The 14,597-nt window shown below is 42.5% G+C and overlaps 1 long non-coding RNA gene across 3 annotated transcripts in view; it reads left to right on the top strand.

The window, feature by feature from the left end:
* LOC118884079 overlaps nucleotides 1-14,597 on the top strand; it is a 113,204-nt gene that overhangs the window by 83,718 nt on the left and 14,889 nt on the right. The gene's annotated exons all lie outside the window — the stretch shown is intronic.

Raw genomic sequence — 14,597 nt, 5'->3', positions numbered from 1 at the left:
CATCACCACTATCTCCAGTTAGAGAGCAAACATTTATTAAAGACCTAATTCTAAGTGATTTTCTATTTGATACTGAATCAAAAATTAAACAGTCTAGATTCCTTCTGTCTAGGATTGTAACCTCAGGTAAACCCATCAGTATGGCCACAAATGTATAGGTATTAGAGAAAGATGAAACCAGCCTGCTGGCAGCCAGCATGGGGAGCACACTTACAAAGTGGACCCCTGATTGGCGTATCAGAAGAGCTTTTAGGTATCTCAAAGAAAAAGAGGTAGTTCGCTTTTCTCCGGTTAGCATTCAGTGGAATTGTGAGAGTAGAGCTCACCTTTGCTTAGTCTCAGTGGTCCAGGAGACTGTGGGGTGGGTCGGTGTACTGGGGGTTCTATGTGCTCAGCTTTACGGAGAGTAGGATTGAAGTGATTGTGAGATTTGGCCAGCTGCACCTGAGATGGGTGGAAAGAGCCCAGCTTCCAGGTCCAGGCCTGGTTTTGAGTCACAGCCCTGTTACCTGTTAGCTGTATGATCCAGGGCAAATCATGCAACCAGAGATTCTCAGCCTCATTTTATTCATCTGTAAAACGGGAATAAGAACATGTACCCTGTCTGATGTATTTGAGGTCCCTGGCATGGACCACAAAGAGTGATTACTGTTTTCTCGGTACATAAGAAGGGACAAAACAAGTAATATCATCTGGAGGACCCGCATGAAAAATCCTGGAGGCTTGGATTTCAGTATGAATACACGTTTCCTAAAGATGGCATAACCCCCAGCTTAAAATCTAGCTTTTGTGCTGCATGTCGATCCACGATCTAAAGAAGAAGAAACTGTGCTTTTATTTTTAGACTCTCAAAGCCCCGTATTACAATGAGTTAACGGGACGGTTTCTGCCACAGGCGGGGGGGATTCACCTGCTTTCACACTGGCTTTTGAACAGCGCCCGTGGAGGCAGTAGGGCAGGGGCCTCTGCAGTTGTGGGTTAGCTGAAAGCCCTCTATGCTCCATCTCTGCATTTCGTCTGCTAAGGCTGAACCACTGCTTCCCTTTTCTAGGCTTCCGCTGTAGCTGCAGGCTGCCCAGCCTGCAAGAAGGAGGCCCTGGGAGGCAGAGGGCTCTTTCTCTGTGCCTGGGGACTGAGCTGAGTTCTGTTGCTGTTCCCCTGCATCCAGAGCTGGCACCGCTCGATAAGGATAGGTCCTTGGAGGAGCCAATCAGATACCTCGTGAAGACTGTGGGCAGAACAGATGAAAACTGCACGATTTCTGATTCAGAAAACCCTTGGATGGACGTTCTCAAGTTTTTCTGCTCCAGGACCCTCTTTACCTTCTTTCTCTTCTCATCCCTTGCACCAGGAGACTGTCACGAGGAGTAGATGGAGAGTCATCGGGAGCCTTGAATTCTAGTCCTGGCTCTGCCTTTGTGTAACTGTGGGTTCCCACTGCCCCACCAAGCTAGTTTTTGCATCAGTAAGTGATGAAGGTGGACAGAGATTCCTTTCTGTTGAAATTGAACCCTAAGGGCATTTAGAACCTCCCGCAAATCCCCCCTCCGCCGCCACGGTGGCCCACATTCCTGTTGCACAGAACTAGGGCTCTGCTTGAGTCTCTGCTCCCCTGACCCAGCCCAGAGCCTGGCTGTTTGCCACTCACCTTCTGTGTGGAGCAGAGATGGTGCTGAGAGGAGTCGGAGCCCGTTGCAAACCCCTGGTGGGGAGGATGGGGCAGCGGAAACTTTGCGCTCATTTCTATTTGCCTGATGGAAATTAAACCGGGTTGCTGGGAGTCAGAAACCATCCCATAAGCACGATTTCCGGGGCAGGAGTCAGGGAGCTCTACTCCCTGAAAATTCCACTGCTCTGCTTCAGGATTTTTGCATGAAACCTTTCAACGCTTGAGTGCTTAGCTAAAGCTTGGCGCTGTTCCTCAGCCACTGGCCTTCCTGTTGGACTGGCCAGGCTGCCAAAAGCGGCTCATTGTGTTTTGAGGCAGTGAGGTTTGGTTAAACCTGTGATCTCATTCTCACACTTTCCTCCTCACAGTCCGCACTTGAACCACAAATCTGGTGCCTGAGGTGGGGCTGAAGAGGCTGAAATGAAAGCTGGGTCAACACGTGGGTGATGCAAGAATGGATTAAGAGACATGTTATAAGAAACATCTCATTAATGTGGCAACTTCATTATCTGGATATTCCAGATGAAACCTCCAGAATGGCTTGCTCCCTTGAATATAGATACAACTAAAGACAGTGAGGAGATTTTGTGACACATGCCTGGTGCCCAGAGAAATACTTAATGGAGATAAACATGCAAAGTATGGCCTGTAAAAAACTTCTCTAAATGGTTTCTTAGAAACGGCTGCCATCCACAGCCCTTACCATGTGAAACTGCAGATGGAGTCGCATATTCCCCACGGGAGTGAGGACGTGTGTAGAGATTTCCTTTTTACTCCAGTGCATTTGTTACTGAGACAGAGGAAGGATCACGGAACTTGATGCCTTTGCTCATTACTGCTCAAGACTCAATTCAGCCCAAATTGCTTCTGTTAGAGAAGTGAACTTAGATGGTTCCTTTAATGAGGCAGGAAGGGAAAATTCCATCTTCTGCCTGGGCTCAAGGCAGCCTGCCCGAGGGCTGAGAGGTCCGGATGTGGTGCCCGCCACCGACTTGGATTCAAGCGGAACAGAGTCAGCAGACCTGGAAGCTCAACCCTAACTTGGAAACAGATGCCATTAAAGCAGAACAGAATCCACTCTGAGCAAACTGCCACCACAGCTTGCATGGCCACCATCTGCGGTAGTAATGTCCCCACCATCATATCTCCCTTCTTCTTCTGGTACCCTTCCCATATGAGTAGTGCCGCCTGGTTTCGGAGGCTGTGAGCTATAAATAATGGTGTTAGCATCCGCGCTCAAGTCTGGAGCAGAATTCTCTACTCTAGGATTGGTCCCAGCGAAGGGAGAAGTAGGTGGTTGTCTTCATCTGCCCTCCCCCTCGTTCTCTTTCCTCCCTCTAGTCAGTTCTGTCCTCCCAATCCCCACCCTCTCTCTCATCATCTGCGGCTTGCTTGCCTTGCCGACTGCACCTAAGAGGCCAGCTTGGAGCAATGAGCTTCTGCGTCCCAATCCAGTGGAGTTTGCACTTTGAAAGAGAGCCCTGGGGAGAGAGCAGTGCTTATTCCTGAAGAATGGACTTTCGAACAGTGGCTTAGCAGGTGCCCCGCTTACTAGCTCCTGGGCCAATGAGATACTTCTATACAAGGCTGCCTCTAGATGCCTGTCCTTCAGATCAGACCATCTAGGTCATTTGCTATGCAGTCGGGGGTAGGGTTGGCACTGACACTAATTAATTTTAATCCTGTCTTCAGAGTAGCAGCACCCAAAAACGGGAACTCTTGGCATTCAGCTGACTGCCCTGGGGACAATTTCTTCAGACATTTCTATAGTTTAGTTCAACCTCTGTTTTTAGCACAGGGTTCAGACGTTGTACTAACTATAGGGCATTGGGTGTCTTAGCTCAGCTTGCTATAACAAAATACCACAGACTGTGTGGCTTAACAATAGACATTTATTTCTTATCGTTCTGGAGGCTGGAAGTCCAAGATCAAGGTGCTGGCTGATTTGGTTCCTGGTAAGGGCTCAATGCCTGTCTTGCAGACAGCTGCCTTCTTGTAGTGTTATGTCCTCACATGGCAGAGAGAGAAAGAGAGGGAGAGGGAGCAGGTCAGGGGGAGGGGGAGTCTCTCTTTGGTCTCTTCTTATAAGGGCACTAATCCTATCATGAGGATGGGCAGTGATCCCACCCTCATGACCTCATCTAAACCTAATCATCTCCCAAAAGCTCCACCTCCAAAGACCATCACATTGAGGGTTAGAGCTTTAACAAATGAGTTTTGGGGGACACATTCAATCCATAACACTGGGCAAATCACATAACAGCTCTGGACCTCAGTTTCTTTATCTGCGAAACACAGATAATGATAGGACCTACTCATAGGGTGGTTTTAGGGACTGGATGAGATGGTGTGTGCAAAACACCTGAAACTTGGTAAAGATGTAGTCACTGGTAGCTCTTTTCTTTCTTCCATCTTAGCAATGTTTTCCAGTAGTCTGGCATGTCAGCTCAAGTACCTTAGAATCATAAAAATTTAGAGCAGAAAGGAACCCTGGAAATGATCTCATCTAGCTCTCTCACTTTTTAGATAAGGAACTGAGAATGAAAGTGTGAAAAACAGGCTTCCCAGAGCTTTAGTGGCTGCACAAGGTCAAGAATCCAGGTATTCTGAATCCCAGTCTATTGTTATTTCAACAACTTCCTTGTGCCTCAGGTACTGGTTGTTATTTTAGTTACAAAATCTGCCATTTCAGACTTCCTTTGGCAAGGAATTTGTGCTTATGAAGTAATTTTAATAAAAAGAATATTTGTCTCTTAGAAGAAAGTTGAATACCTGAGGATTTGCAGATGCGACCATCAAATGAGTAGCAGTTGCATCAAAAACATGCCAAGTATATTCTTCTCTAAGGAAAACTAACACTAGTTCTTCTAAGCAGAGGTGACAACTTGAATAAAAATATCACCATTGTCCTTGAGATCATCTATTGGCAATATTAACCTTAGAAATAAGACATTTCACATACAATCAACATGAGGCTCAAGAACCTTGTTTGACCTTATCAATATTATGAAGAATGAGAAAGAGTATGACATCCAGGTTTAGGTGGGGGAGTAAAGGACAGGTGAGTGTGGGATGCAGGGAATCAAGAGAGGTCAACTTTGGCATTGACATTTCAGGCTGTCTCCTGGGAAGGCAAAAGGTACCCATCTTCCCCGACTTGATGCATGGACTCCTGGAGACAGGTGTGTTCCTGTTGTGCTGATGAATGGACCTGAAGTCATATAATCTGAATCCTCAGGCTAGCTCCAAGGCTAGGCTCACAAAGTGAACTTCTGCTTTCAGTCTGTGTTCCGTGTTGTATTCATAATTGCAGAGGCTGGGCTGGCTTGAGGAGACATGCATGAAGATCCTGAATGCTACATGGCTCAGTGTAAATGCACGTGCTGGCCTTTTTGTTTATCCCTCAATCTCCCATGAGCTTAAATCCTCAAGAGATGAATTCACTTGTGTGTGCTAACAGCGTGAAATATCAGAGCCTCCAAAGGGGAGGACTTGGAGAAAGCACCAAGGGAATGTAACTTTGTGGGGTCATTTGGCCCTAAGCCTGGCAGCTCTCCTGGTGACACATCTAACCTTCTTTCAAGCTTCGTTTGATGTAATCAGGGCAATTATTTATATGCATACAGTGTAATTGAACTACATTTCGTCCAGCTACGTCAAAGCTTAACTTCATCCTATTTTCCTCATTTCAGCTCTTGCTCTACCTTCTCCTCCCAATTCCTGTTTTTCATTTCAGAGGCTGCTTATGGGTCTACTCATTGTTGAAACAATCTGAGAAAGTGCAGTGGGGCTTATCACCTGCTTGTGTTACTTGTGTGTGGTACAGTCTTGTCCTGGATGAAATGAAATGCTTTATTACCCTATTTTCTAAGGGATGAGTCATTTCTGGGTGTGTTTCCAAGAAACAGTCAATTTAATAACGAAAGTATTTGTCTTTATGTAATATGTAATATAAGAATATTTGTCCTAATATTTTACTTTATGGTCGTGCCTCATGCAGGGAGAGAATATGACACAGGATATCCTACCAGATGAGGGGAAAGAATCCAAACCATGAGAGTGCTGATAACAAAGATAACGGAAGATGGCTTTTTTGATAGTAACAACAATAATAGTATCCTTCTATATATGTATATCATTTCACATCTATTATGGTGTTTGACCTTCATGACAAATTTGTGAGGCCACTGGGAAGGCTACATTGTCTGCCTTATTTATGCAAGTGGGAACTGGAGAATGCTTAGTTTTGAATGAGTGTCCTGTTTGTGGTGGGCAGTGATGCCACATATGTAGTACAGGAGGTTTTGAAAATTCAGGCTACTACTGATTTGGAACCTAGATTCTCTCACAGACCCATCTGCTATATAACGGTCACTGCCTCCTACCAATGCCTATAACCAGAATCACATCATCTACCTACCAGCGAGACATTAGTTTATTAATTACTATTGTTGAGTGCCTATTATGCGCAGGTCCCCCTCCTGGATTCTAGAGAAAGATTTATAGACATGATGCTTGCTTTGGAGGTCACAGTTGGTGATAATATTAATACTAAGGAGAGCTTCCTTTCACTGAAGTAATCAGCACTGTTCTAGGTGTGGAGTTACAAAGATAAATTAGACATAATCCACATCTTCTAGGAACTCATGCTTGATGTTGAAGATAGAAGGATGAATAAGATATTGTTCCTATACTGAAAGGGTACAATCAAGTAAATGCTAATAGATATAAATAATAATACCTTCTAGTCATTGAGGATCTACTGTGTACCAGGCACTGTGCTAAATGCTTTGATTCTACCCCTTAAACATTATGCTTTGCAACTCTATTCTAATATTTAATTGGGGCTAGCGATCCCAATTACAGAGAAGGGTTTGGGGTCAGAGAGATAAAGTGAGCTGATATTGATCACCTGGGCAGAATGTTATGGAAAAGGGATCAAGCTCAGTCTGACTCTAAAGCTTACCCTGTTTCTTCTGTACAATAATATAGAAGCCTGTTGTTTAGTAAAGTTTTATCATCAGTAAGGAACAAGTTCTCTTATACCAGCTGTATTGTTTCAGAAGCTCTAGTGATAGACAGTATAGGAAAGCACACAGGCCCCATGGTGGGCAACTCAGAAAGAAGGTGCATATTAATTAAGGTAGATTCATTGCTGTTACAAACAAATCTGAGTAAAGAATGTAGAATGGCTCAAATACAATAGAAGTTTACTTCTCACTTATGTAACACCCTAAAGGGATTGATTGGAGGCTCCTAGTGGTGATTCAGAGACCCAAGCTCCTTCTATCTTGTGGCTCTGCTGTCCTCCCCATGTGGCTTCCAAAGTGGTTGTATTTGTTGCATCAGACTAGTGGATGGAGAAAGAACACGGATTACTGTGCATGGGAGTTTCATGGGCCAGACCTGTGAGTGCCACTCAGCCCTCACAATCCACTAATTAGAATTCAATTTTGTGGCTATAACTAACTACGAGGGAGCTGGGAAGGGAGGTCCAGCTGTGTGCCCAGAAGAGGGAAATGCCTACCAGTCTCTGCCACAGGATGGTCTTGCTGCACCTCAGTACCAAAAAGCATAACTAACTCGGCAGCACCAGTGTGTCCTATGAAAGAGAACATGCTATTTTGGTTGTAGCCTCAGCATAGTGGCCCAGAAGTTCTGGCTGGAGGATTTTGTGGAGAAAAGTAGGGAAGAGGTTTCTGAAGGAGAGAGAAGGAAAGGTGAGGACGGGAGAGATTCAGCACCACTCACATTTCTAGAGTCCTCCTCTCATCTACAAATTTACGCACTCTTATTGGCATTTAATTGGTGATGTTTCTGCATCTGACCCAGCATATCAGTGGGGCATGGGGAGTGTCTTCTTGAGTAGATTGCTGTGGACTGTACAGAGTGATGGAAGGCCACTGGGACCTAGGCTCTCATTTTACGATCTAACGTTCACTTGGCCTTTCAGGATCAGACACACAGGACTCGGCAGTCAGCAGGTTAGGGTGACAGAGGGATGAAGAAGTTGATCATTGGAGCAAAAACAGAACACATTATTTTTCCTTTTCCCCAGATCTCTTTCCCTCATTTCTCTTCACTGAACATGAATCTTCTCTGAGAAAATAATTGTGCAGGTCTCATACCTCATGGATTCCCCCTCCATCATCCAAGTTATGGAAAATGTCATCTAGGGACATGCTGTACAGAAGCTCCATGGGGAGAAGAGTTACAGCGCCAGCCCCTGGGCACAGCCAGGAAGGGGTGACATTATTTGGGTCCCTTTTGCTTCTCCTTTCATTATGTGTCCCAGAAAGGTGCCTTCCTCTCTCTCTTGACTGGAAAAGTATCTGATGAAAGAATCTCTATAAATTCTTAGCTGTTACGTGGGGGTGGGTATTGCATTGTGCCGAGCAGCTCTTCACACATCTTCAGAACAAATCCCCAGTGACAAGATTTCTTGCTCCTCAGTGACCTGCTGGGGGTTAGAGCCTGGACAGAGCCTTCTAGGTGCTCTCCAAAAGCTATAAGTGTCTTGAGATTCATATTCTTGAGATCAGTTTTTTTTTTTTTTTCTAGTGACATTCAGTGATTTTATCCGAGCCCTGAGTCGGGTTTATTTTCCTATATACATGGAACAAATCACTGAATAAATGTGAAAAAGTTCTCTGCTACTCCAAATCATTTCCTTTATAGGTCTGAAATTCTCATCTTTAGACAATGTACTGAGTTAAGCACCTGGTAAATTATGATTATTCAGTGGAAGTGGTGCTAGAGTTGGAGCATTTGATCTACACTCAACAATGAATCCAGAGGTTCTTAACATTTTTGTGTTCTAGGCATTAACAGATTGACAGCACACTGCAAGAGACTGAGGGTCTCCCAACAGCACAACAGGCAAGCAACGATTACAGTGCAATTGCTATTGCAGTGTAGTGATGCTTCATGGTGTCCAGGAAAGCCTTCCCCTTTCTCACACTGCTCACTAGTTTGCTCCAGTGGTGTTCATTTTGGTGGACTTACTGCTTGCCCTTCTCTCATATACTTACAAGGCAAAATTCTTGTGTGTTCTAGTGAGCAGTCTTTATTTGGATCCAGATAGATTATGTTTCTCACCTCTTATTCACAGCAAATTGTCTTCTACTCTATAAAATTTAAATTAAAATATGACAGTACATCCATGTAAGGCCCACAGTGACTGAGAACCAGTTCAAGAAAGGGTTGAATATACAAAGAGGAACACGGAATAGCTAAGCAGTAGCACAAGGCTACTTTGTACTATAGAGGGTGTTGTGGGTTGATTGTGTCTCCCAAAAAGATATGTTGAAGTCTTAACCCGCAGTACCTGTGAATGTGACCTTATTTGGGAATAGAGCCTTTGCCAGTGTAATCAAGTAAAGATGAGGTCATCCTGGATTATGGTGGGGCCTTAATTCAATGACTGGTGTCCTTATAAGAGGAAGCAGGTTTGTACACAGGGACACAGAGACACACAGGGAGAGTGCCATGTGGCTACAAGCCAAGGAATGCCAAGGAGTGGCAGCAAGCACCAGAAGACAGGAGAGGGGCATGGAACGGATTCTCCCTTGGAGCCTCCAGAAGGAACCAGCCCTGCCAACACCTTGATTTCAGACTTCTAGACTCCAGAGCTGTGAAAGAAAAATACTCTGTTGCTTTAAGCTACTTAGTTTGTTATGCTTTGTTATGACAGCCCTATAGGAAACTAACACTTAGGGTGATATTGAAATGTCTTCTCCTATGCTACAGGTGTGCCTGGTATTCATGGAAACCCTGGAAATGTCTGCTGGTGGGAAAATGGTTTTGGTGTAATACTGCTCCCTCTTAGAGCTAAGACAACCAACCCTCTCTTTCTCTCTCTCCCTTCCCTCCTTCCTTCTCTATTTCTCCTGACATCTTAAAGGTCACTCACTGGTAAAAGCATCACAATGATACATGTAGTTTCTTTAAAAATGTGTGTTGACAGGGGCCTATGTTTTTCTCTTTCTTCTTCAAATGCTGAAATTTTTAGTGAGCCCTTTCTTGTCAATACTGCAGGGCTTCAATCAAATAGCACTTGAAGTCTTTCAAAGGCCTACAAGATTGAAAAAGATCCCAGCCTGTTAGAATGGGGAATAATAGGTTTCACACACCCTCCTGATTCCTATAAATATCTCTCTTCCCTTGCTGGCTAGAACTCTGAAAGAGAAGGGGACCTGTGCTCAGAGGAGATGCGGGGGGCTTGGCAGTACAGGGCAGCAGGAAGGAGAGGAACTGGCATTTTGTGGATTATATCGATTTACTGATTATCCCAGAGCCGTCTGTTGAATCCAGGGTGCCTGTTAAAGTCACCCCAGCAGTCCCACTGTTGCCTTTGATATTTAGAATTGAGGAGGTTGAGGTAAACCCAGTCCAATTAAGCATGTGGTACTTTAATCAAATAAGGATTAAGGGCAAGCAAAGACAATAATAGTACCTTTACTGATTTCTGGGAGATAATTAAATCAGACTTACAGCACAGGGAGAGAAAAGGTATTATAAGTTTATAAAAGAGAAGACCTTCTGCAACATTAAGTTAATGCTCTGCATCAACAAAGTGAAGAAATCCCCTCTTTGCTGGGTGATGTAGGGGAATTAGGATAGTAAGTAGCTATTAAAAGAGATAGCAAGGGTGAACAATGAAATGCCCTCAGCCATTTGAGTATAATAATCTACACATATATTGAATAGTTGGATGAAATGTTCTTTAAACTTGCTGCATAAAGTACAAAATTTTTCAACACAGGGAGGTGACTCATCTCTTCACTATTGGAATTCTCACTGAAAACCCCTGTTGACAATTTTAATTGATATTCCATTGGAGGTACTAATGAAATTTCAGAACATATCGCTAGGTATATGTGTGTGTGTGTGATGCCTGAAAAAGACGTTTTCTCAGCTCTTGTCATTTGGATCCTCTTTACTCGTCGATCAACTGGATGCATCTATCCATATATACTAATTGCCCCAAATGTAAATAATATATTTGATGTGTGTTCCTACTCAGTGTTTATTTCATCAGTAACTGTAATGGTCAGAGTCCTTGGGCTGTAGGCAACAGAAACTGACTTTGGGCAATTTAAGAAGGGAATCTCCTGGAAATTGACCAGGAGCTCAGCAAATCAACTGGAAAGCTGAGAACAGGGTTTGGCAATAGTCATTACTTAAGATTGCTCTGAAGGGCTGAGAATGTTTCCAGACAAGGAACAGCCGTGTCAGGGGACCATAGCTGGAAAGAATGATTTCAAGAGTTTCCTCCATCCCAGCATCTCTCACATAAGATGTAAATCCTGGAAGACAGCAGCTGATTCCCTGGGCTTCTGACTCTTCTGAGAAAGTGTAAGCAGTGCTGTTTTATTTGACATTCCTAGTGGGAGGCAGGCACTGGATTTACTGTTCCACTAAAATAATACTACTGGAAAGATGTAGTTCTCTAAAAGAAAATTTGTATTTTATAGAAAGGATAAGTGGATCCTGAGCTGCCAAAAATATTAAACACACATGCACACAACTATCTACTGAAATAGTTTATACCTATGTATTTACATTTGATTTATTTTATATACATGCATTTGTGTATGTACACAGATATTTGCCACTTTTTAATGGTACCTTGCAATGGTAGTGCTTAATTAATACTTCACAATCAAAGTTTTACAGATTTGATGTAGATTTTTGAAGGCTATGAAACACTCCTTTGAGGATTCTCTTCTGGAAATGATTTTCCCTAATCTGAATTACTTCTTTAGGGTCTAGCAGAGAAGGAATGAGGGTAATGTATTGAATCAAAAGCACATCTGTTGATTTATGGGGTGCTTCAGTAGTGACTTGGAGATGAACAGATAGTTAATTTGATAACTGTTGAAAAGGTAGATGGAAACACATAGAGAGAGGTTGAAATTACTGGACCACTGGCCTTTTAACATATGCAGGAAAGGGATCAAAAGCGTGGAGGAGTATGGCTTATGATACAAAGCAGGTGGTTGGAAAGGAAGAGGAGAACGAATATGTAATCATCTAGTCTAGGTCATTTTTAAGACTTGTGAAGCTAAACTAAAAATTATCAGATTTTATACTTGACGAGTATATCTTTTGTCTTGATTTTGTTCCTATAAGAAAGAGTTAGTTGTTGTTTAGCTATATGGGTAAACATCTTCATCAAATTCAATATAGATACTAAAATTTTATGTAATTAAAAAAGTAGGGTTATCACATTAAATTTATAGACAAATACAGTTGAGTTCTCTTTTTTAAAAAAGTGGTTGCTATTAAATGATATTCTAGCATTTTGAAAACACTGACATCTGTGATCAAAAAATTGAGCCTAAGTTGTTATATTTTCAATCGAGTTTTTGTCGGTGTCTTGACCCATAAGCACTGATGAACACTGTCTGCAAACTAAGTGTTTTCAGTAGAAGAGAGTAGCCATTAACTACTAGTAGAAGTTACTAATAGAGTTAAATGTTGTTTATTTGGGTGTACCAAAAGAAACGTGCTTTTCCCTATGTAATTTCCTTTTAAATCCAGTAAAGTTGTGGCTTTATTTTTTCACAATTCTGCCCTGCTGGTGTTCAGTTGAGGTTAGTCTCTTTTGTTTTCCTTAGTTCTCCAATGGTGGGTATTACTTTATTCCCTCCAAGGCTGACTGTGTATTTAAGAATGACAGGGTGGTCTACACTGGAGACCAGCTTTTGCTTTACTGATATGGGGCTATATGAGCTTGTCAACCATATTAAGCCTAAAACAGGAAATGGAAGGTAATGTATTGCGTTTCCAAGGTGAAAAGTAAACAGATCCCACATCACTATAATTTCCTTAAGGAAAGAATCTTTAGCCATGGCTTTCACATATTTTGGGTAGTCTTAAAATCAGCAATGCATATATAGAAATGTGAGAAGCTCCAGCAAAATCTTAAGCAAGTGTTCTTAACATGGGATTAGTAGTTACCTGGGACCTGCAGGAGGTCTGATGGAGAAACTGTTGGACCAGAAGAAGAAGTAGATCATAAGAGAGAGCTTGTACTAGAGAAAGATAAGGTGGGGTGCTATACTTGGGGGAGGGGTGGGCTGGACTTCTTTCTTTCAGTTCCTTGTATCATCCCACTCCCTCTGTGCTCCCTCCCACTCCTCCCAAATCCCTTAGAAATCTTCATCCATGGGGGTGGTTGCTGTAGATGAACTTAAAGGCTTTTCTTCTATTATTCTTACAAAGTCTCCCTGGAGTAGGCTAATATTATCACCATTTTACAGATGAAGGAACATATGTCACTAGCCCACAGTTATAAAGAAAATGGCAAAGTAGAGATTAGAAAATTGTTCTGTGCTTAATTACCTAAAAATGATTCACGATATTCATGTGATTAATCCCAGAGTAAGTAGTGTGAAGGTTCAGAAATATCTGGAAAATGGCACAGCCCCCCCAAGGATTTTTTTTTCTAAAAAAGTTTCAGTGAGAAAATTCCCAGTGATCTCAGAAAATGAGAAAGAAAAAAATATGTCCTCCCCACACTGGTACATTAAAAAAAATGTTTTCATACCTTAATCCAGAGAGGGTGGAACATTGGGTACTCCTGTCTTGAGACCCAGTATTTTGTAAGGTCCTATATACTTGCTGGAAATATGTATCTAGAGTCAGGTTTCTGTAGCAAAGAACAGAAGGAGGCGTGGCCACTAGCAGGTGCTAAGATAACCTTGCAGTGTTCGTGCATTATCAGAGCATGTGATGGCTTCTCATCACTGAAGCCAAGATTAGGGTTGGCTGCCGGGCAGTGCCTGGGGATGTATCCTTCAGGACACATGTTTGCAACCTTCTTAGGATCCTTCTTCTCTTTTGACTTTTGCTTGTGTCACTTGTCAAAATCTAGGGCAAGTAAAAGCAGAAGTTAATTTTCTTATATTAGATCTCAGAGAAGAGAGGCTATAATAAACACTGAAGACTACTACGATGAATACTTAGCATGGTATCCTGATTCAATGATTGATTTATTTCCTATTTTAACTCCATCTGGCACTTATGTGAGCTTCATCAAGTCATAAGTCTCCAAGCCTCAGTGATCTCATCTGTAAAATGGAGCCCTTCTTCCTGGGTCTTGACAGGGTGTTTTGAAGGATAACTGAGTTAAGATAGGTAAAGGTACTATACACAGTAGAAGCTGGGTCTATACTGAATACTTCGGTCTGACCTACAATTATAACCCAGGTCTTTCAGACCAGGTCTGAATTCCGCCTTTTGGAGTTACATGTTAGAATTACCTATCTAAATAACAATGTAGAAATGTGCAGACAGAGCACCTAGTGTTTGGAACTCAGATCTGTGGTTTTCATAGTTGGTCATTACTTCAATCTCTCCCAGTTTGTGTGATTGCCACAGAATCACTGAAAAATGGTACCTCATGTTCTCTGTTTGTAAAAGCATCACTTACCCACCTAGGGCTTAATGAATTGAAAGTTTTACTGCTTAGAAAATAATCAGGTGTTGAGAAGCACAAATTGTACCATCATTTTCTGAAGGTTAATAGGCTTTTTCTCTTTCTGTTTTTTCCTCCACAACATTACCATCTAACATGAGGCCACTTCTCCAGATGAAGGAGAGGTTGAAGTGTCACACCAGCATGATCAATTAGATGATGGAGAAAAGAGGCATTTGCTACCTGACCTTAATCTCCTGGGCAAGAATGACTGAATGGGGAAGGCCAAATACAGAGAGACTCAAAGGTGGAGGAAATCAGCAGAGTATCATTTAAAGAGACACAAAGTAGTATGAATGTTGACTCATGACAAAATGGACATCCTCAGGGTAAATCCTTATTGGGATGTGTACTGGTTCACTTATTTGTTTAATTCGGAGTGACTGCAAAATGAATATAAACACCTTTAACAAAAGCAGTGTGGTAGAAAAGGAAGCAGGTACA

Source organism: Balaenoptera musculus, chromosome 18 (assembly GCF_009873245.2).
Source record: "Balaenoptera musculus isolate JJ_BM4_2016_0621 chromosome 18, mBalMus1.pri.v3, whole genome shotgun sequence".
NCBI classification, from domain to species: domain Eukaryota; kingdom Metazoa; phylum Chordata; class Mammalia; order Artiodactyla; family Balaenopteridae; genus Balaenoptera; species Balaenoptera musculus.
This window is presented reverse-complemented; position numbering and strand designations above follow the sequence as displayed.